Raw genomic sequence first — 22546 nt, 5'->3', positions numbered from 1 at the left:
GGTGGTTGCAGGAGGCCTGAAAACCATACCTCAGCCCAGCCTATCTCACAAGGTTGTTGTGAGGATAAAATGGAGAACTATGTAATCAACTTTAGGTCCCCGTTGGGGAGAAAGGTGGGGTATAAATGAAGTAAATAAATAAATAAAATATGTATTTCAGTGCAGACAAGAATACATATATTTCTTAACTATTTGATTTGACATTCACCATGAATGAATACTGCATTGTTGCATTGATCCCTAAGGCTGTATGTGAGGGGGGGGTGCTTTTGGGGTTCAGGAGATGGGAGGAAAGAGACCCTGGCCTCTGAAATCAGCTGTTGCTCCCCACCTGCACAACTTGCACACTTCTGTGGCTGTGATCACACTGGCAGCTTGGCGCGAAATGGTGCCACCTCTAATTGAACCGGGTTAAAGTGTAGTGGGATACATCAGCCACACAGCACACCCTGCTGTGGGTTACCCACGGAGAAATCCCGTGGTAAAGCATCCACATTATTGTGGTGCCTCAGCCACGGAGCGAACTGCAAAAAAAATCCAAAAACCATGTGTGTGCGTAGTGCGCATGCACAGACATGCGCACGTAGGCAATTCTTTTTAAAAACCACATCCGTAGCGGCAGAATATATCTGCAGGTTCACACTGCCAAATCCGTTCTGCGCGGGCTCCCCCGTGTTCAGACATCCAGCCATGTGCAATGAATGCGCGGGGAAACAAAAACACCACTTGGGAGGTGATGGCTTCTTAACCCGGCTCCATGTCATCCTCTGACGGGGTGAGTACGCCCGGGGAACGCCTGACAGATGTGGCTGTGTGATCATGCCTGTTTAATCCATTTGTAAAATGTGCCTATATCGGGCCAAACTGCCAGTCTGAACACAACCTGTGAGTTGTAATAAGACATCAAGAGAGCGGAATCAGAGGAGGAGGAGGAGAAGAAGCAGTACCAGCAGCAATAGCAGCAGCATAGGGTTGCCAAGTGCTTACCTGTTCGGGAGCAGGGGAGTCCAGCCTTGCTCCGGGAGTCTTTGCGCGTGTGCTTTGCGCGCGCACCACAAGCACGTCATGCAGAAGTGACGCAAGCACGTCCGGGATGGGGCCACAATCATCCGAGGGAAAACCATAGAGTTTTCCCTTAGATGATTGTGGCCCCGCCGCCAACGTCCCCGACGTGCGTTTAATCCATTTGTAAAATGTGCCTATATCGGGCCAAACTGCCAGTCTGAACACAACCTGTGAGTTGTAATAAGACATCAAGAGAGCGGAATCGGAGGAGGAGGAGGAGGAGAAGTAGCACCAGCAGCAATAGCAGCAGCAGCAGCCAAGTTGCAACCAACTCAGTGACCCCCAACCATGTGGTGAGCTGGGCAAGAGATTAGCAGAGGCAGTTTGCCATTGCCTCCCTCCATGGAGCAACCCCTCTAATTAAATATTTATCAAGTGATCATGCCACAGGTGGCTAAATAAGGGGAGCAAAATGAAAATGAAAAAAACAACAACCTAGAGTTGGATCCATTCTGATAAGGTAGTGCCAGTGAGTGGACAGACAAGTCCAGCAAAGAAATCCAGGGGTGGAGAATTCTGTGAGCTCCCACCTCAGCTCCTAAGAGTTGCCCCCTCAACAAAGCCACTCTTAGAACGGAGTTAATGATTGGCCAGCTTTGCAAGCGGGAAGGTGCAATACTGGGCAATCTCATTCCCCAGAGCAATCGATGTGAATTTGACTGAATAAAAGCAGAGGGGAGTCTGTCATAAAAGCTTTCCTTCTCCATTGAACCCGGCAAGTAAACCAAGGAATATATCATTTTTGAATGGCTATAAACAGTCCCATCAATCTTGCAAATGAGAAAATGCACCGTTTCCCACTAGAGGCTTCATTTGACCTCTTACATTTACTTGGATGGAGTACGTCTGGATCCGGCAGTTAGGTCATTGGCTTTTCAATTCAACCCCCCACCACTGGAGGACACGTTCTTCACAAGAGCCAGCATCAATTAACTTTCAGGGAGTCCTTGGCACATACATTTAAATATCTGTTACCTCTTGCCAAGCGCCTCAAAAATATTACCTTTTTTGTAGCATCTCTTTGTATTCCTAACTCTCAGAGTGCTAATTAACCTTTGGAGATATATTGCCGCACAGATTGTCATCTTATACAGCTTCCACCCTGACCGGCCAGTGAACGCCATATAGATTTTTTCTTCTGATAGGCGCCCTAGCTGGACCTTTACTGCAAAGTACCAGCCACTGGAAACTGCAGGAGTACAAAAAAATCTTCATACTAAGGGAAAAGCAATTATTTGCAAAACAAGAAATTCACCGGAATATCTCCATATCACCATTCAAACTTAAGAATTTCAAGCAACAATCTCCATTCTTACCCTACAATTCAAAATTTGGCAATTCTGAGCATGCTGGTTGATTTTGGTTTTGATTTTTTAAAGCATGAAATGCATGGCCTCAAAGGCTGTCAAGCACTAGATACCAGTTGTATGTCAACTGTGAAATCAGTATCAGTGGTCAAATGCTGTATCTTGAAATCACAAAACGTCAAGTAAAGATTATGGCGCATCCAGAGACGCTTCCTTAATTTTCAAGTGTTCGTGGAAGAAATGGAAAATATTTTAAATTTAAAATGCATTCCCCAGGAATTTGTTGAAGGCAAGCTGTTTCAGCAGCTTTGTTTCAGTTCCACTTAATTCCCCACAATGGTTTACGACATAATCCACAAGGAAGATCTCCAGCATACACCCTATTGAGACGAATGGGGTTCATGAAGAACTCCCTACTCGGTTGAATTCTCAGGCTGCAGTCCTATACACACCTCCTTGGGACTAAGCCACACTGGTATTACAATGGTTATTACTTTCAATCAAAAATGTACAGGATTAGGCTGTATATGTCTATTCCCATGCGTGGCTGCCTGCAAAAAGATTCCTTTACTGGCCCCCTTCTCCAGTTTCCATTTAAACAAATGATAGACGGATACAAGGGGAGGGATTCATCAATCCTTAATGGAGGAAAGGAGCAAATTTAAGACACTTTGGGAAGGGAGGCAGGGTAGAAATGAAGTTGCCAGCCCCCCTGGAGGAGGTGGGGTTCCCCTGCTGACAGGCCCCACCTCCCCAATGACGATCAGCTGGCTGTTGGGGGGAACTTACCCTGAAAAAAAGTGAGATCTATCTCTACATCACTGCCCACATGGCCAGGAAATGACATCATCACATCCAGGATGTCAGAGGCGACCAGTGTTCCCCCTAAGCTGAGTTAGTATAAGCTAGCTCACAGTTTTTTAGCCTCTGGCTCACACATTTTTGTCTTAGCTCAGGAAAGATGGCTCCGGAGCAAACTCATGTATGCAGCAGCCAAATCACTCGCGCACAACTTTAATGTCAGTAGCTCACAAAGTAGAATTTTTGCTCACAAGACTCCACAGCTCAGAGGGAGCATTGAGTTTTTGCCCAAATACCAGAGCATCACCCCGGCATTCTGGATATGATGATGTCACTTCCGGGTCACATGGGCAGTGATGTAGACACATCACTGTACATTAGATGGGCCTCCCTGCTGATCCCGGTAAGCCCCCATTCCCCCCCCCCGTTTCCCAGGAGAGACCTGGCAACCTCAGAAGGGGGGAAGACCTCTCTAGGGATCCACAATCACTCGCTTTAACCTTTTGCTTGTCAGGAAACATAGCCAAGTGCTTTCTTTCTGAAGGACAGCACTTGATATGATTTCATGTCAAGCTAAGAGTTTATATTATTGATCATGGCTTCCTCAGGAGACTTCCACCTATGAGAACAATGCAAACAATAAAATAAAATAAGGCTTCTTGGGCCCTAGAGCAAAGCTGAAGCTGGTAATTTTGCACCTCTGGTTCCCACCTTCAGCAGCCCTGTTTCTAGTATATGCTCAGCACATCTGTAGCTATGCTGTAGAAGTGGAGACTACAGTACCTTAAGCAGAGTTTAGTCCTCCCAAAATAAAACAAGAGTCTTGTGGCACCTCAAAGTCTCTTTCCCCCCTAGCATAAGCTTTCCTGTACAAGAGCCCACTTGGTCCACTGGGTGGGTGTAAAAACAGAGCTATTAGCCTGCAGTGCTAGACAAATGCGTCTACTCTTCTGGAATTCATCCTCCAGGGAATGCCAGGGAAGGTCTACCAAGAGTGAAGACTCCAGAGGACCTCAGTGACGGTCGGCCGAGCTGACTTCCCACACAGACTGCCAGCCCATCCCTCAGAGAAGGGATCCACGACTTTCTTATGTCATCTTGAATGCGCATCATCGTGCCTGCCCCAGCTGGGGACAAACAACCTTCTCCTTCATGCACATGTTAATGACCAAATAATAGACTGCTGTGCTGAAGAAGCCAAGAGTGCTGAAATCTATCCTGAGTCAATGCCAAACAGGAGGGGGTACGGAGCCATATCTCACAATAAATCAATGACCTGCAATTTGTGGGGGCCTAGCGATTGCCTGACTCGGATGGCCCAGGCTAGCCCGATCTCATCAGACCTCGGAAGCTAAGCAGGGTCAGCCCTACCTGGATGGGGAACTGCCAAGGAAGTCCAGGGTTGCTGCACAGAGGTGGGCGATGTCTCTTGCCTTAAAAACCCTACAAGAGTAGAGCTCTGTCCCTGGCCCAGATGTTGTTTTGCGTTCGTAAGTCAGGGAGGTCTTCGCTTTATTACATTTTTTTTCCTAAGGAAAGGAGATTCCCCCTCCAGCAGCTGCACACTCCCTATTGGGAAAACATTTTTAAAGTTCCTGAGTATACATTTCGTCAAATGTCTAACCAGCTGAGAGCAAGCGGAATTAACCCTTCCCTAAGGGTGTGTGCTTGCAGAATTGCTGCCATTTTCCCATTTATTCACTTTACAGATGACTGTGTTGCCTCTCAACTATCAGGCTCCCGGGACGGCGACAATATGCAATCAAACATTTACTTTTTTAAAAAAAAAAATAAATCAAATTTAAACAATACCGAGATTCTATAAACGAATCACTTAAATTCCAAACACAACATCATAAGATATCAGGAGCAGTTAAAAAACAAACAAACAGCGAGGAAGTTAGCACTATAAATCCATTCCCCACGGTGGGGGCAAAAAGAACCAACACAGTCAAAATCAATGCCCAGGAAAACAATTTAACCTGGTGCTGAATTGAAGAATATCAAGCACCAGTTAAGCAACTGGGAGGATGTTCTATGCAGGGCTTTTTTGGAAGAAAAAGCCCAGCAGGAACTCATTAGCATAATAGGCCACACCCAACAACAGAAACTCATTAGCATATTAGGCCACAGCCCTGACAGCACAGCTCATTAGCATACTAGGCCACACACCCATGTTACCAGAAGTGTGGTAATCCAGCCACGCCCACCTTTTGCTTCTTATTCTGTTGACCTTGTTTGTGGTCAAAACCCAGGGCTTTTTTTGTAGCAGAAACTCCCTTGCATGTTAGGCCACACCCCCCTAATGTAGCCAATTCTAATGCGTTTCTGCTGTTGGGTGTGGCCTATTATGCTAATGAGTTCCTGCTGGGCGTGGCCAACTTGGGATCCAGCCGGAACTCCGTTCCTGCCCCAAAATAGCCCTGGTTCTATGAATACATTGCTTCTGAAAGTGGGGGCACACAGTGGAACACGGGGTGGGGGGGGAGCAGTGGGTGGAGACAGACCTCAATCGTGCTTTCCCACTTGCCACCCCTCCTGTTAGAATCTCCTCCTTCTCCCCCAGCTTTACAGGGGAGGGTGATTCTGGGTCAGCAGCTGTCAGTTGTATAACATCAAGGCTGAAATCTTCTTTCCCGTCCCATCTGTTGATGGAAGGCCTAGGCATGGCTAGAAGACAGATGAACCTTATGGCATGAACTTAGGGTTGCCAACTCACTTTTTGCCAGGAGCGGGGGGCTCCCGGCTGGTGTCCTCTTTGTGTGCGCGCGCATAGCGTGCGCACGTGGGGGAGGGCGACGCCATTTGATGGGAAAACTCTTTGTTTTCCCATCAAATGGCCCCGCCCCGCCCCCAGCGTGTGACGGCACTTCCGGGTGACGCACACGCGGGGGTGGGGTTTCCCCCAAGCCCCAATTCCGCGGGAGCGGGAATCGGGGCTCAAAACCGGGGGGAATTCCACCCCCCGGGGGGATTTGGGACCCCTACATGAACTGAAGGGCAAGAGCCAAATGTCTTGACTTCTTTAGGTATTTATACCCCATTTTCCTCTTCAATGGGGACTCAAAGTAGTTTAGATTATTCTCCAATCTTCCATTTTATCCTCATAACAACCCTGTGAAGTAGGTTAGGCCAGGTCTGTGTGGCTGACCCAAGGTCATTCGCGAGATTTCATGCAAAACGGTAACTGGTATCTGGTCTCCCAGAGCCTAGTCTAGAACTCTAACCACTACACCACACTGGCCAGGGGTTGCAGCCTGTGACCCCTGAATTGGGTTGCCAACTCTAGTTTGGGAAACTCCTGAAGATTTGGGGGTGGACCCTGGGAAAGGGAGGGGTTGGGGAGGTGAGTAAACTTCATCAGAGTATAAGGCCATTGTCCACCCTCAAAAGCAGCCATTTTCTCTGTAGTTTGGAGTGCAGCTGTAATTCTGGGAGATCTCCAGACCCTACCTGAATGCTGGCAACCCTACGGCAGCCCTGATGCAACAGCACGCAGGATGTAGAACCTATCTTCCATTACGGTTTTGTGCTTTTTAAATATTTGTTTGTTAACAGCAGGCTCCATGGAGAGGCAGAATAGAAATAATCTAAACCAATATTTGAATGATATTTACTTTGTTTAAATCGTTTGTTTTAAACCAGACTTGGGCCCATTTATAAGCCCCTTTGGGCCTGAGTTGGGCAGAAAAGCCACGTATTAAGTTGCCCAAATAAATAAATAAATAACAAATAAAGAAATCCGGCTTCATGACAACTTGGGTTCGGCTGCCAGCTCTGCTCTAAGTCAACAACTCTGTGCCCCCCCCTCATGTCTTCAATTCAAGTAAACAAGACCTCAGATTATGTTTTTTAACCTCCCACGTTGCCTCCAGCAGTCTCCCATGTGTAGCTCCAGCCACCCGGGCTAATCAATTGGCACAGGCAGAGCAATCAGGAAATTCCATCTCACTCTTCTGACTCCGAAAATGAGCATCTCCCACACTGCATGTTATCCTTCCCGACAAACTCAGCCAGAAATGCCCGGAACGTCATGTGCTTGAAAACTTGACTGCACCTGCTTCAGGAAAAGACAGCCGAATCTCACCTCCCTGCTAACACATTTGTCAGCTGCACTGCTTGTCTGTGCTTGCAACTGTCAAAAATGAGGGGGGATGCATATACTGAGCAGTGAAAGACAGGGCCCCATCTAGAGAAGACACAGAGATCCTCAATAGGACCTTCCACGTTGATTGAATAGAGATAACAGATGAGTGTGGGTTGCAATTTGGATCAGGGCTGCAATTTGGGCTACGGGGTGGAGAACATAAGAACATAAGGGAAGCCAGTGTTGGATCAGGCCAGTGGCCCATCCAGTCCAACACTCTGTCACACAGTGGCCAAAAATACCAGGTGCCATCAGAAGGTCCATCAGTGGGGCCAGGACATTAGAAGCCCCTCTCCCACTGTTCCTCTCCCCCCAAGCACCAAGAACACACAGCACCACTTGCCCCAGACTGAGATTCCCTATCCATACCTTGTGGCCAATAGCCACTGATGGACCAACTCTTCTGCTTTTGCATAAATTCATCAGTCAAAACCAATTCTCTCGTTCCTCGTTGTGACTAGTAGGGTTGCCACCTTTGGGTTGGGTAATTCCTGAAGATTTAGCAGTGGAGACTGGAGTTTGGGGAGGGAAGGGAGCTCAGCAGAGTACAATGCCATAGAGCCGCTATCTCCAGGAAGATGATTTCAGATGCAACACTCATAAAACAGTGGGGGGGACATTTTAATCTTCCTAGGAGTGGCAGTCCTTAAACAGAGAAGCTTCAAGGGTAGAATGAAATGCAAGACTGCTGAACTCGAGTTCATTCACAAGTTCAGAACACTGGGGGCCTCAGAGGTGAACAGGGACACAGGATTCTTATCTCACTACAGATGCTAATTTTCTGCCCCCCATGCATTTACCTTTTGCTCTGAATCAGGGCTTTTTTTGTAGAAAAAGCCCAGCAGGAGCTCATTAGCATAATAGACCACACCCAACAGCAGAAACTCATTAGCATATTAGGCCACACCCACGACAATACAGCTTATTAGCATATTAGGCCACACACTCCATGTTACCAGAAGTGTACTCATCCAGCCACACCCACCTTTTGCTTCTTATTCTGTTTACCTTGTTTGTTGTCAAAACCAGGACTTATTTTGGAGCAGGAACTCCTTTGCATGTTAGGCCACACACCCCTAATGTAGCCAATCCTAATGAGTTCCTGCTGTTGGGTGTGGCCTATTATGCTAATGAGTTCCTGCTGGGCGTGGCCAACTTGGGAGCCAGCCGGAACTCCGTTCCTGTGCGTTCCTGCCCCAAAATAGCCCTGGCTCTGATCAAGCTAATTACTGTGAGCATTGTACCTCTGCACCCTGAGCTCCTTCTTTGCAACACCCCCTCCCCCCACCTTCCGAATGGGATATAAGGACTCAAAGATCTGCATTCCAACTCGTATCTGATTCTCAAAAGCTTATACCCTAAGAATCTTGTTGGTCTCTAAGGTGCCACTGGACTCGAATCTAGATTTTCTCCAGCGGAACGGATCTCTGTACTCTGGAGATCAGTTGAGATTCCAGGAGATCTCCAGGCTCCACCTGGAAGTTCTACAAACACACAGGGAACACGGCAAAGTTAGACAGACATAAAGAAACACCGTGATAGAACAAAACACACTTCTACTAATATGTACTTGTATCTTCATATACTGATTTACTTGCAGTAAAGACTCTAGGATACCTTATACACATACAAAAACCTGAAGTACATTGTATTTACTAATAGAAAAGTCCACAGCTACAAAGACCTATTCCACCGCTGTAGACTATCTTGCTCCTTTGTGGAGAATATAACAGCCTGCTGCATCTCTTATCATTTATGACTGTTGCAACTTTCATCAGTCCTTTATCAGGAGCAAGATAGTCTACAGCGGTGGGGTAGGTCTTTGTAGCTGTGGACTTTTCTATTAATAAATACAATGTACTTCAGGTACAGCCGGAACTCCGTTCCTGTGCGTTCCTGCCCAAAAATAGCCCTGCTTACAACCAAAATTAATACACATAACAAATAGTTCTGCCACCATGCATAAATGACAACTGCACCAGCTGAATGGTGACCTAATAGGCTTGAAAGTACAAGTCTCTCTTCAGAGTGATGTGGTCACCGGCTCATGGCGCAGAGAAGAGTTTCCAGAAGTAAGCATGCAATAGACGACATGAGCTGAGGACTAGCTGCAGTGCGAATCAAAGGCTGCTTATCTTTAGTGATGGAGCTCAGCCCAGCTCTGGCAAGATTCAAAATGACACAAAGTCTACAAGGATGTTCCAAGTAGCTAGGAATCAGGCCTGATGAAGCCCTGAGAAACGGCAAAGCAACCTAGGCGTGCCGTCGCTGCTCCTTTGGTTCGCATTACAGCTAGTCCTGAGCTCATGCCCTGAAAAGTTGAAAAGCTGGCAACCCAACAAACAGGGAAAGGGCCATATAATTGAAATAGATTGAACACGTTCCCGTCGAACATAGTCTTTGGCCGCTTTCATGGCATCCCGTTCTCTGAACGGACATGCGATTGTAATCAAGGTAGGGTGGAGACGATGGATCATATTTTGCTAGCTTGCCCCAATTGGAATATAGAGAGGCAGAAGTATATTATACCCATCTTGATAAAAGAAAAGCTTCCCTCCCTGCCGTGGTCAGTTTCTGTTCTCTTATCTGATAAAGTTGATAATTCAGTTACCAAAGCAGTAGCCACGTTTCTGGCCCTGGTGGCAAACAAAAAAAAAGGGGAAAGGACGGGAAAGTCCAAATCTTTCTGATTTTATGCTCTGTGTACCTGTTTGAGGATTTACTCTGTCTGACGATCCCATTTAGTGTAACACATTCATATTTGTACAATGTATCTCACTGTGTTGTTTTTTTTTGTTTTTTTGTTTTTTTAATGTATGAATGGTACTTTATAAGTGTGTACAAGTGTGCTTAAGAGTTTTGGTCATGCAAGCCGAAATAAAGTTGAGTTGAGAAATAGTTTCAGAGCATAGTCGTGTTGGTCTGCGGTAGAATCGTTAGATTGGAATCCAGTAGCATCCTAAAATACAAACAAGAGTCTCAGGATACAAGCTTTTGAGAGTCAGAGCTCCCTTCATCAGGCACCACCAGTAGGAAAACTACTTGTGTTTGATGAATGGAGCTTTGACTCTCAAAAGCTTATACCCCGAAGCTCTTGTTAGTCTCTAAGGTGCTGCTGGGCTCGGATCTAACTGACGCAATAGAAGGTAATGCAGAACCATCCCCTGCAGACTCTATTCACATTTTCCCAAGTGAGCCATTCCAGCTCTAAGAAAATTTGTTTCTCAAGGGTCTCCAAGTACGTGCAGATTTTACATATTTGAAAAAGGGGGGGGTTAGAAATTATTTCCTTTACCTCAATCCATCTTAAGGGCCAGTGCTTGGAAAAACCACAGAGTGGCTTCGCAGACAAGAAGGTATCATTTGTGCATTGCCTCTCATAAGCGGGGAGCACTCAGCTTCCTCAATAGATGGTTTCAAAGCTCTCATTTTTCACTGTGATATTTTGTGTGTAAGCAAAGAGGAAATCCAATTATATCTGGGCCAATGGAATGTGCCTATACAGTGAGAATGCAAACCTATAGTGCAAAAACACAGAGACAAGTTCCATTTTCTCATTCCAAGCGTCCTCGAAATGTGTTACAGGGGGCCCTGCTCATGTGGTCAATTATTTCGCATTTGCAATCTCTGAACTTCAACGCGTCAACATTTATCTCAGACAGCGCATCCTCTGATACGGAGCACTCCCAAGTTTTAGATCAGTTAACGAGGTCCTGCTCTGAGATCCAATCTACTGGAAGACAAATGGACTTCTCCAAAGGGGGGAAGGTTGGGGGGGCCGTGACCCAGAGCTCTAGAAATCCCTTCCAATAGTCTGTTCCCCTCTAATTCCACAAACAACATTTTGTTCTCTCTTCGGTGTTAATCCACTTTTCAAACTTTACTTTCTTCTAGAGTCAGTGTGGTTCAGGTTTACAACTGACGGACTAGGATCAGTGAAATAATGATTCAAATCCCCATACTGTTGTAATGCTTGTGGGGCACCTTTGGGACAGTCATATTCTCTCAACCTAACCTGAAGAAAGTTGATTCATTTGAAATAGGGTTGCCAAGTCGATTTTCTTTTGCGCTGGGGGGCTCCCGGACAGCGTCTTTAGCACGCCGCATGCACGTCAGCCGGATGTGACGTGATGACGCCGGGCACACTGGGGGCGGGGCCACAGCCATTTGAGGGGAAAACATAGAGTTTTCCACTCAAATGGCTGTGGCCCCACCCCCAGCGTGCCCGGCGTCATCACGTCACATCCGGCTGACGTGCACGCCGGGGTGGGGTGTCCCCCGGGGCCCAATTCCACGGCGGTGGAAATCGGGCCTCCAAAGCGGGGGGACATCTGCCCCCCGGGGGGACTTGGCAGCCCTAATTTGAAATGTGTTGGAGGAGAGTTTTATTGATGTTGTGGACCACCAAAAGGACAAATCAGTGGGTTCTAGATCAAATCAAGCCTGAACTCTCCCTAGAAGTTAAGAATGACTGAAAAGAGACTATTGTACTTTGGTCGCATTGTGAGAAGTAAAGAGTCACTGGAAAGGCAATAACGCTAGAAAAAGTTGAAGGCAGCAGGGAAAAGATGAAGATTCAACATGAGATGGATTGCCTCAGTCCAGGGAGCCACGGCCCTCAGTTGGCAAAACTTGAGCAAGGCTGTTAATGGTAGGATATTTAGGAGGTCATTCATTCATAGGGTTGATGTACGTTGGCAGCGCTCTTTTTGTAGAAAAAGCCCAGCAGGAACTCATTAGCATAATAGACCACACCCAACAGCAGGAACTCATTAGCATATTAGTCCACACCCCCGACAGCACAGCTCATTACCACATTAGGCCACACCCCCATGTTACCAGAAGTGTGCTCATTCAGCCACACCCACCTTTTGCTTGTTATTCTGTTTACCTTGTTTGTTGTCAAAACCCAGGGCTTTTTTGTAGTAGGAACTCCTTTGCATGTTAGGCCACACACCCCTAATTGTAGCCAATCCTAATGAGTTTTTGCTGTTGGGTGTGGCCTATTATGCTAATGCGTTCCTGCTGGGCGTGGTCAACTTGGGAGCCAGCCAGAACTCCGTTCCTGTACGTTTCTGCTCAAAAATAGCCCTGTACGTTGGAAACTTAATGGTCCTTGATACACACACAACCTGCCTCACCAAGTCGATAGGAGGATGAAATGGGATAGGGAAAACCATGTATGTCACTTGGAGCTCCTGGGCGTAAGGGCAGGATAAGCTGTGTTAGATTTTTGCTGTTCTTGAAATATTTTGTCTCCAAATGTTCACAGGCAGGGCATAAAGGTGGTGAGCAACCTCTGCCTGAAGTTCTAAGCCACCACTAAACCCGCTTATTCACCATGCACGTTTTAATCCTGCAGACTATCAAACGTCTTGGTACACTGAATCCTACGGTGTTGGAAAGTGCTGTCAACTTTCCAACACCTGACTTGTGGTGACCTCATAAGGTACGGTTGCAACTTGCCAACCTCCAGGGGGTGGCTGGAGATCTCCTGGGATTACAATTGATCTCCAGGTGATAGAGATCAGTTCACCTGGAGAAAACGCCCACTTTGGAAGGTGAATGCTATGGCATTATACCTCCACTGAAGACCCTTCCCCTTCCTAAACCCCACCCTCCTCAGGCTCCACCACCAAAATCTTCAGGTATTTCCCAACACAAAGCCAACAGCCCCACCATGGGGTTTTCAAGGCAAGAGACAGAGGTGGCTCGCCTCTGAGTAGCAACCCTGGATGTCCTTGGTGGTCTCCCATCCAAGTACTAATCAGAGACATCCCTGCTGAGCTTCCAAAATCTGATAAGTTCAGGCTAGCCTGGGCCATCCAGGTCACGGCTAGATGGGACACCATTAAGGAAGTCCAGGGTTGCTATGCAGAGGTGGGCAATGGCAAACCACCTCTGAACATCTCTTGCCTTGAAAACCCTAAGTGGTCATCATAAGTCCTCTGAGACTTGAGGGGGAAGGGACATCACTCATACACATCTGATTGTATGCCATGGATCAGACTGAACTGCCATATAGTGGTGGAAAGTACCACCAGTTGCAACCGGCTTATGGCAACTCCATAGGGTTTACAGGGCAAGAGACAGTTGTGGTTTGCCATTGCCTGCTTCTATGCAGCAACCCTAGACTCCTTGCGTGGTCTCCCATCCAAGTACTAACCGGGGCCAACTCTGCTTAGCTGCTGATATTTCATGAGATCAGGCTAGCCTATACACATTACATAATTTAGCGGTGGAATTTACAACCAAATATAATGGCAGTAAGGATGAATAAATATTCCCCATTTCATTGCTTTTTGTATTTTTGTCTACAGTTTCATTTCTCTGCTTTCTGATGTAGTTTTGGTATTTGTTTGCATTGTCAAGGCATACACCGCACAATCCTGATCTGCGATTTATACGGTATTTATATATATTTTGTCGTTCATATGTATAATGAATAATGCTGATTTACTGATGCAGAGATAATGTTAGAAAAGATATACATCTTGTGGGGAAAGCTGGTGCAAGGAAACAGAAAATGGCACAAAAATAATCAGTCCCGCGTTGTGCATAACAAGAAAGAGGAGAAAATCTTGCCATCCGCACAACAATGTTGGCATACACGTCCCTGAAGTACATCTCCAAAGCCACCTATTTTGTTCTCACTTATTATCCGTTCTTATTGGCTGGTAGGATTACACAAGCATAGGGGGGGGGAGGAACAAGACATGAACTCAAACTCCTTAACCTTTTCTTTAAAATAAAACCCTAAAAATACTTCAGGAAATAAATGGTTCCCGTCATTAGTAATTTCAATTAATTTCCTTTTGGCATTCTCTATCATGAAACAATAAAAATGATCTGCTTTTTTTTTTTTAAGGATAAAGTTGAATTTGGCAGCCTCCGCTGCAAAATCAAGATGTTATTGATTGCAAATGTTCCCCCTCCTTCTATTACAAAAACAGTTTGAAATCATCAGGACCAATTTCGCAGGAGGTTTGCTCATAGTGGGGATTAGGGACTGGTGGAATGCAATTTGCAGCTCAGCTGTTGTTGCCATCGTTTATAATTTCAGCAGCCAAGTTATTGACATTTGAAATCTAGCTGTGCAGTAACTTTTTTTTAAAGAGTTCTACAGTTATTAATATTTGAGTTACACAAAGTTTAACTCCAGCCCCCCTGCAAAGATGGACTGCTTCTGGCAAGACCTGCAAAATAACAGATAGGTGCAACTAAAAGAGCTACTTCACACACTACATGGTTTTTATGTGTACACATAAGGTGAGTTTAAGCATAGCCCCCCACCCCACCCCCAGTGTGTGAATACCAAAAATATTTCTTCTGGAAACATATTAATTGTAGAGGTAGACTCATCCAGGGTTGCAAGAGGAGGAGTTGGCGGCTACAAGCATGGACGGCTTCAAAAGGGAATTAGATAAGCATATGGAGCAGAGGTCCATCAGCGGCTATTAGCCACAAACAAGGTATAGATAGGGACTCTGGGGCAAGTGATGCTCTGTCATCTTGGTGCTTGGGGGGGGGGTCAACAGTGGGAGGGCTTCTAATGTCCTGGCCCCACTGGTGGACCTCCTGATGGCACTGGTATTTCTGGCCACTGTGTGACACAGAGTGTTGGACTGGATGGGCCTTTGGCCTGATCCAACATTGGCATCTCTTATGTTCTTATGTTCTTAGGAGTTGGGACAAACTAGATGTTACAGCATTCACGGGTCTGACCTGTGGACACCGACACCTTTTCAAAGCCGAACGTGGCCATCTAAAAATTGGACCCTTGGCACGGTGGGACTAGATAATCTTATTCCTCCCCATGCCTTTTCAAATACTGAAACAGCTGCTGGGAGCTGATTCAGCACCTACCGGGAAAAGCCCAACGGGGGGGGGGGGGACACAAGATCCCCAGGTCCCACTGTGCTGCAGCCTGGGCCCTCACAACATTTTTTAAATAGCTGAGTTCAACTTTAAAATGGTGTCAGCATCCACAGGTCAAACATGTGGACACCGTTAACATCTAGTGTGGCCCACAGATATGTGTGTGGCAGAAACAAAGACTCCGATGCGCATGAACACACATGCACGACAAGAATACAGAATGAGATCAGAAAATCCTCAAGAGATCCCCATTGAATCTTCTCTGGAACCTTAACAGCATTGTTCGCTATTGCTTGCGTGGACGATTAACGCTGCTGTCAAATCAGTACCATACTGACCACTCGTATGCCACCTAAGGCAGCTAATTCAAACCGGCACTGAGCTAATAACCAATGGCCTGAATATGGCAGTTTCATTCATACCATCAGCACAAATAAAAGCAAGGTTTCGCAGTGTTTTCTGCATAACTGTTCTCTTCTTTGGCACATGGATGGAAATCCTTATGCCCTAGAAACAAGAAAGCGGCTTGAAATCCCCCATGCCACTCACAAAAAGACATAACTCACAAAAAAAACATAACTGCATTCCGATGCACATGGGGGGGGGCAGAAGACTTTATAGCAAAAACCTTTTGACCGTATTGGAGCTATTCTGGCACCATTGCAGCAATCCATCACGGCTCTGCAATTCGACTCCGAGAATGTTTATTATTCACCGATGAGGGCCAGAAAGCAGGGAGGGGGGGGGAACTTAATTTCGGAAGCGAGAGAGCATTGGAGGTTAGGCAATACAGCCGTGGCGCTAAATCTGATTGTGTCGGGCCCCATGATCGTCTCTCCTCCTCCAAGTGACAAATGCCAAATCACAAGAGAAGAGAGCAAACTCAATATCGCGCTGCTCTTGAAAATAAGATATCTGTGGGATTCGGTTAGAAGTTTATCAGCCTGGTAATATTGCTCCAGCTTCCCCCAGTTGGTATTGATCAGTATGGTGACTGCTGACACCCTGCTTCCTGTCAGCAGAAGTTAGGGGACGGAAGAAGCCCTTCTGTTTAGAAGCATGATACACTGCTCAAACCTAGGGGTCCTGTGTGCCTGGGAAGGGAATTTATAGGTCCAGTTCTTATTAACTCCCTAACAGAGGCAGGCAGATACCATCTCTGCCTTACCAAAAAAAAGACCATTGGACATATGAAGCTGTTGTATCCAGAGTCAGACCACTGGTCCATCTAGCTCAGTAGAGTCTATTATGTCAGGTAAGTTCCCCAGCTCCTCCCACACCCAACTGGTACTGATTGGAATCAGAGATAACCTGGCATGGGTCAAAAAAGGTGATTCCGCTCTCCAGGATCTGCAACCTCCTGCCCCCCTCGCTCAATGGAGCAGCGTGAGCAAAAAATGGAGGGGGGAAAATGATGGCTTTGTGCAATGCTCTAAGAATTCCCCTAATCTCTATGGTTTGGAGGAATTCCTAGAGCACCATGCAGTGCCATGATGTCACTTCCAGGTCACACACTGTCGTTTCCCCCAGTCTCCATCCACCCCATCCCATCCATTCTTCCAAGCTGGCATTCTTACCCTCAGCACCTCTCCTTGAGGCCCTTTGACTACAATTTGTTGGGGGTTAAGCCTAGGACCTTCCGCATGCAACGTAAATGCTCTACCGCTGAGCCACCTCCTGTCTCTATTGGAAGACGACAAGTGGGCGACCTGCAAAGACTCATAGGGGATGAACTCATCTCTTCTGGCTGACCCTCCTCCTCACACTATGTCCATTTCCCTCCTTCCCTTGCTCTTGCAGCTTCTCCCGCTTCCTTCCCTCCCTATAGTATCTATTCTACCACCTTCTCCTCCATTTTCCCTCCCTCCCTTCATTCTGGTTTTGCTTCCTCACTCACACCCTGATATTGCTTCCTCTCTTTCCTGCCTGTCCACTCCTCCTCCAGTTTGGTGTAGTGGTTAAGTGCGCGGACTCTAATCTGGGAGAACCAGGTTTGATTCCCCACTCCTCCACTTGAAGCTGCTGGATGACCTTGGGCAAGCCACAGTACTGTCAGAGCTGTTCTTAAAAGAGCAGTCTTTGAAAGAGCTCTCTCAGCCCCACCTACCTCACAGGGTGTCTGTTGTGGGGAGGGGGAGGGAAAGGAGTCTGTAAGTTTCTATACTGCCTTTGTCAGGCCGCATCTTGAGTACTGCGTGCAGTTCTGGAAGCCTCACTTCAAAAAAGATGTGGACAAAATTGAGAAGGTGCAGAAGAGAATGACGAGGATGATCAGGGATCTGGAGACTGAGCCCTACGAGGAAAGGCTAAGGGAGAAGAGGAGATTGAGGGGGGACATGATATTTGAAAGGCTGTCATTTGGAGGAGGGCAAGGAGCTGTTCCAGTTGGCAGCAGAGGACAGGACCCAAAGCAACGGGTTTAAATTACAGAAAGGTATCAGCTGGATATTAGGGAAAACCTTTTCACTGTCAGAGTGGTTCAAAGGTGGTCTCGGCGCTCCCGGTATGGTCGGGTATTGCCGTTAGCCGACTGACAACATGCCGGCCCTCAGACCCCTCATCAAACCTAAGATCGTCAAGAAGAGGACCAAGAAGTTCATCCGTCATCAGTCCAATCGCTATGTCAAAATCAAGCGTAACTGGAGAAAACCAAGAGGCTAGAAGAGGCTAGAAGATTCAAGGGCCGGATCTTGATGCCCAACATTGGGTATGGTAGCAATAAGAAGACAAAGCACATGCTGCCTTCAGGGTTCAGAAAGTTTCTCGTCCACAGTGTCAAAGAGTTGGAGGTTCTGATGATGAGCAACAAGTCCTATTGCGCAGAGATTGCTCACAATGTTTCCTCCAAGAATCAGAAAGTAATTGTGGAGAGGGCAGCTCAGCTTGCTTATCAAGGTTACCAATCCAAATGCAAGACTGCGCACTGAGGAGAATGAATAGTTCTTACACAACAATATTTAATAAAATATCAAAAGTACTGGATTAAAAAAGAGTGGTTCAAAGGTGGAATCAGCTGCCTAGGGAGGTGGTGAGCTCCCTTTCACGGACAGCTTTCAAGAAGAGGCTGGATGAATATTTGTCAGAGATGCTTTAGGCTGGCCCTGCGTTGGGCAGGGGGTTGGACTACATGGTCTGTATGGCCCCTTCCAACTATGATTCTATAAGCCGCTCTGAGACTCCAAGTGAAGGGTGGAGTAGAAATCCAATCTCGTCTTCGTCTTCTCTATGCCCCCACTCACCTGAAGTTTCAAAATGAAACCACAGCAGCCATTTTGAATTACCTAGGCAACTATATTTCTCTGCAGTTGCCTAGGCAGTTCAAAACAGCTGCTGGGATCTCTTGAATCTTTTCAGTGTTCCGCATTTAATTTTTTTTTTATTATTCCCTCCTTTCATTTTAAAAATTATTGAAAGTTTTCTGCAAACCTGGGGGTTCCCCAAGACCTATAGAAGCATCTCCCCTTTCTTTCCGAAGCCCTGCTACAATGATTTTTTTGATCCTCATTTTAGGGCCATGGTCAGAATTACATATACGGATGAAACATTTTTGTGTCAGACCCAAAGTGCCGTTTTTACTACCAAACGTCAAGCAACTTCCACACCCACTATATGATGTGGTAACAAACCACTGTCCAAAAAAAAAATCACCGCTGTTTTTTTAAGTTACATTTCTGCATATGTTTTTTTGAACCAAGGCTCAGTTTTCACATGTTCATTTTTTTGATGTGGTAAAGCCACAACTTTATAAATGTTTTGCAGACCTATCCACTCACTGGGTGAATTGTGTTGTGGAACGTGCCTTAATGTAGCATTCTGCCACACAGAGTAGAACAGAGGCAAAGCTGTTCCCATAGCTTTATATAGTGGCAGTAGATTTTTAGCAGGGGTACAGCTTTTCATGCCTCTGCACATCAAGCTATACCTGCTACTGCAAGGTAAAATATCCTGTAGTGCATCTGGCCACTCAAAGCGAAAAGAAGAATATGAATTTTCAACGCCAAGAAATCACCTTGTGGTAACTTTCCCTAAGATTCACACCACACAACTTGCACATAGTTTTTACCGTCTGATGGCTTATTGAGCTGAGTACGCTCTACCTAAACTGGCAAGTTTTCAAGAGTCTCAGGAAGAGGTCTTTCCGAAACAACACGTGCATGAAGCTGCCATCTCGTAAGTCAAACTACAGGTCAACCTAGCTCGATATTTACTATGACTGGCAGCTGGGGCATTTGTCGGACCTGGTGGGCGATGAACATGGGATCTTCCTGAATGCAGAATGCTATAACCACTCCGCCTTCTGTCCCTCACGTCCTTTACACAGAAGGGCTGAGGAGTAACCGCAAAGCTATGACGGTGTTTCTGCAGGCATCTACTACTAGAACAAGCGGTTGCTTTTAAGGGCAGACTCTATCATTATCATACCCGGCTGAAGACCCTCCCCTCCCCAAACTCCACCCTCCTCACGCTCCACCCCCAAGTCTCTAGGAATCTCCCAACCTGAAGTTGGCAACTGTACCCAGAGGAGCATCCTTCTCACACACACACACCCATTGTGCCGCCCCAAGCAGGGCTCCTTGGAAATCTGTGGTAGGTGGTATTTCCTACGGGTCAGGACATGTTACTGACCTGCTAAGGGTCTCAGTCCTTGTGTTACAGTGGTTACAGTGTCAGGTTAGGATCTAAGAGACATGGGTCCAAAATGTGACATGAAGCTCATTAGATGACCTTGGACCAGCCACCGTGTCTCAACCTAACCTACCTCACAGGGCTGTTGTGAGGATAAAACAAGGAAGGGAAACCCATGTATGCTGCTCTGAGCTCCTTGGAGGAAAGGAAGGACAAAAAGTACTAGACAGATATCAAGGCAATTTCCTTCTGGTTTTTAAATGTTGTTTGGGACAAACCTATGTGTGATTTAAGGTTCATCACTATGTGTAATGCACACCCATCCTGAAGAGTTTATGGCTCATGTCACTTCTGCCCTTCTCTGCCTTTCAGACAGAATTCTTAATAGGGCAAAATCCAGCAGCCTGGGATTCCATTTATTAATGTTAACAATATCGAATAGCCACTATAACAGTTTGAAATGTATTGTAAATCAGTGCAAAGGCTGACAGAACTTAAAGTTGCCCAGGACAAAGGGAAAAAAGTAATCCAAAACTACTATTTTTCCACTGGAACTTCTGGTCACTTGCTAAATTACGAATTCTTATACTTGCAATCCCCATAAAAATACACCCCTCCCCCAAAGACATTTTGTTTTGCTTAACAGTGATATTATGACATAGTCTGCTGAAGGTATAGTCAGGAACACAAAAAACAGTGAAGCCGAATTTGCAAATATTCAGCAGAGAAATGAAGGAGAATACCACTGCAGATGTTACCAAGCAGGATGGTTTGTCCAAGGTTAATTCTTCGTGATCCATCTATTATGTCACTATCCCACCTTTTGTCCAAAGAGCTCAGGGCAGAGCTTATTATTCTCCTTCCTGTTACCTGCACAACAACCCTGTGAGGTAGGCTAGGCCAACAGCAACTGGCTCAAAATCACCCAGGAAGCTATGGGTTGTGTGGAATCAGAACTCAAGGCTTCCCAGTCATATCCCAACACTCTAAACGTCACAAGTTTAAAGTGGTTGAAAAGTCACTCCTTCTATCCAGAAAATAGTAAGAACCATAATTAGGACCAGGAGATGTTTCATAGTGAACGGCCTATAGGCAGTCGATGGGCTTTGTCACATTTGACTCCAGGTTTCCTCTACTGGGGTTGCCTTTCTCCAGGCGGTGGTGTGGCCAAAGCCCTGCTGAAATCCCACCCTGCCTGCCAATGCAGAAGGAAACAGCAGAAGGGAAATGCCAGTGACGCTCTATGATTTCCTCTCCACAGTCTCTAGCGAGTGTCGCCATAAACGTTGTCCCATGCTCTATACACAACACCCTGCATTTTCAGATGTCTCCCCTAACACCCCAAAAATCATGGAAGTCAACAACATCTCCCTGTAATCATACAGAACTCTCAGATCTACATTTCAAACTGTCCACCACCCTGAGGAGCTGCCTTCACACGGATGCTAGGTGAGAAAGCCAACTTATCCTGTTCAACGTAATTCATCGTGGCCCCTTGGCAACGCCTTCCACAGTCCTGTGTGAAAGACAGTTTGCTCTCACACAAAAGGAAGCATCATCGTCTCCTGACTATATATATATATATAAAAAAAAATCAGTTTCCAAACCTTCAGAAATGTGGATGAAAGCCTTAAAAAAAAAGAAAGAAAGAAAGCAAAAACCTGGAAAGCCCTTGGTAAAGAAAAGCTTTAATTATTGAAGAGATTTCTGGCATGACAGAATCGTTCCATGCTGCCTGCGTTCCAGCAGCTGCAGGCAGCTCAAAGATTTATTTTTATAACTGTTTCAAATACACCTTAATGTTAAGGCAATCATGACTGCCTGCTCGCTCGTTCTCTCTTTTAGAGACTGGAAACTTTTCCAAAACATACCAGGAGGCAAAGTGTGCATCTTGTTCAGCAGAATGCTAAATGGGTATCAACATGCTCTCCATTTCCACAAAGAGCCCTGCTAGCTCAAACTAACGGCCCATCTAGTTAACATCCTCTTTGCCCAGTGGCCGACCAGGTGCCCTCAGGAGACCTAGAAGCAGCAAACACCGTAGGGTTGTCCAACTCCGTGTGGGGCCTGGCAGTCTCCCAGAATTACAACAGACCTTTGGACTACAGAGATAAATTTCCCAGAAGAAAATGGCTGCTTTGAATGATGAACTCTTCTCAGTGGTGGCCCCTACCTGGTGGAATGAGCTCCCGGAGGAGATCAGGGCCCTGCGGGATCTTTCACAGTTCCACAGGGCCTGCAAGACGGAGCTCTCCCACCAGGCATTTAATTAGGGGCCGCCACTGTCGTAGAGCCCTGGCTCGCAATCTTAAAATCGAACCGATGCCACAAGAAATCACGAGCTGAAGAACATCTGAGAACATCTGGGAAGTGGAAATTCATTTTGAAAACGAGCCATCTAAAGTCCCTGCCACACGAGGGGAAAAAAGGACGGGCAAAGTGCAGCTTTTAAAAGCCGCACCAAAATAGGCACATGGCGGCGGGATCATACAGATCCCGTGAGCCGCCGTGCACTTGCTCCCCGGCACAATCAGATGCTGGGGAGACCGGGGAGAAAGCCATGGGAGGCTGCCGAACTGCGCATGTCTGAGCATGCGCAGTTCAGCCAGGAGCTGGGGATGCGCTGGCGGAAGAACGCGCCGGCGATCCCACGGCCGGCTTTGATGCAGCCTTTCGGAAAGAACCCCCTCAGTAGGTGGTTCTTTTTTGCTGCGGGTTATCG

At 46.5% G+C, this 22546-nt stretch overlaps 1 protein-coding gene and 1 pseudogene across 1 annotated transcript in view; one reads left to right on the top strand and one right to left on the bottom strand.

The window, feature by feature from the left end:
* The window catches only part of ADGRD1 (adhesion G protein-coupled receptor D1), a 183192-nt gene that overhangs the window by 57383 nt on the left and 103263 nt on the right, over positions 1–22546 (bottom strand). The window lies entirely within an intron of this gene.
* On the top strand, positions 17700–18138 carry LOC107116022 (annotated as a pseudogene).

This window comes from Gekko japonicus, unplaced genomic scaffold, assembly GCF_001447785.1.
Source record: "Gekko japonicus isolate JY-2015 unplaced genomic scaffold, Gekko_japonicus_V1.1 scaffold328, whole genome shotgun sequence".
Taxonomy (NCBI): domain Eukaryota; kingdom Metazoa; phylum Chordata; class Lepidosauria; order Squamata; family Gekkonidae; genus Gekko; species Gekko japonicus.
The sequence above is the reverse complement of the archived record's forward strand: the minus strand, read 5'-3'. Positions and strand labels throughout refer to the sequence as shown.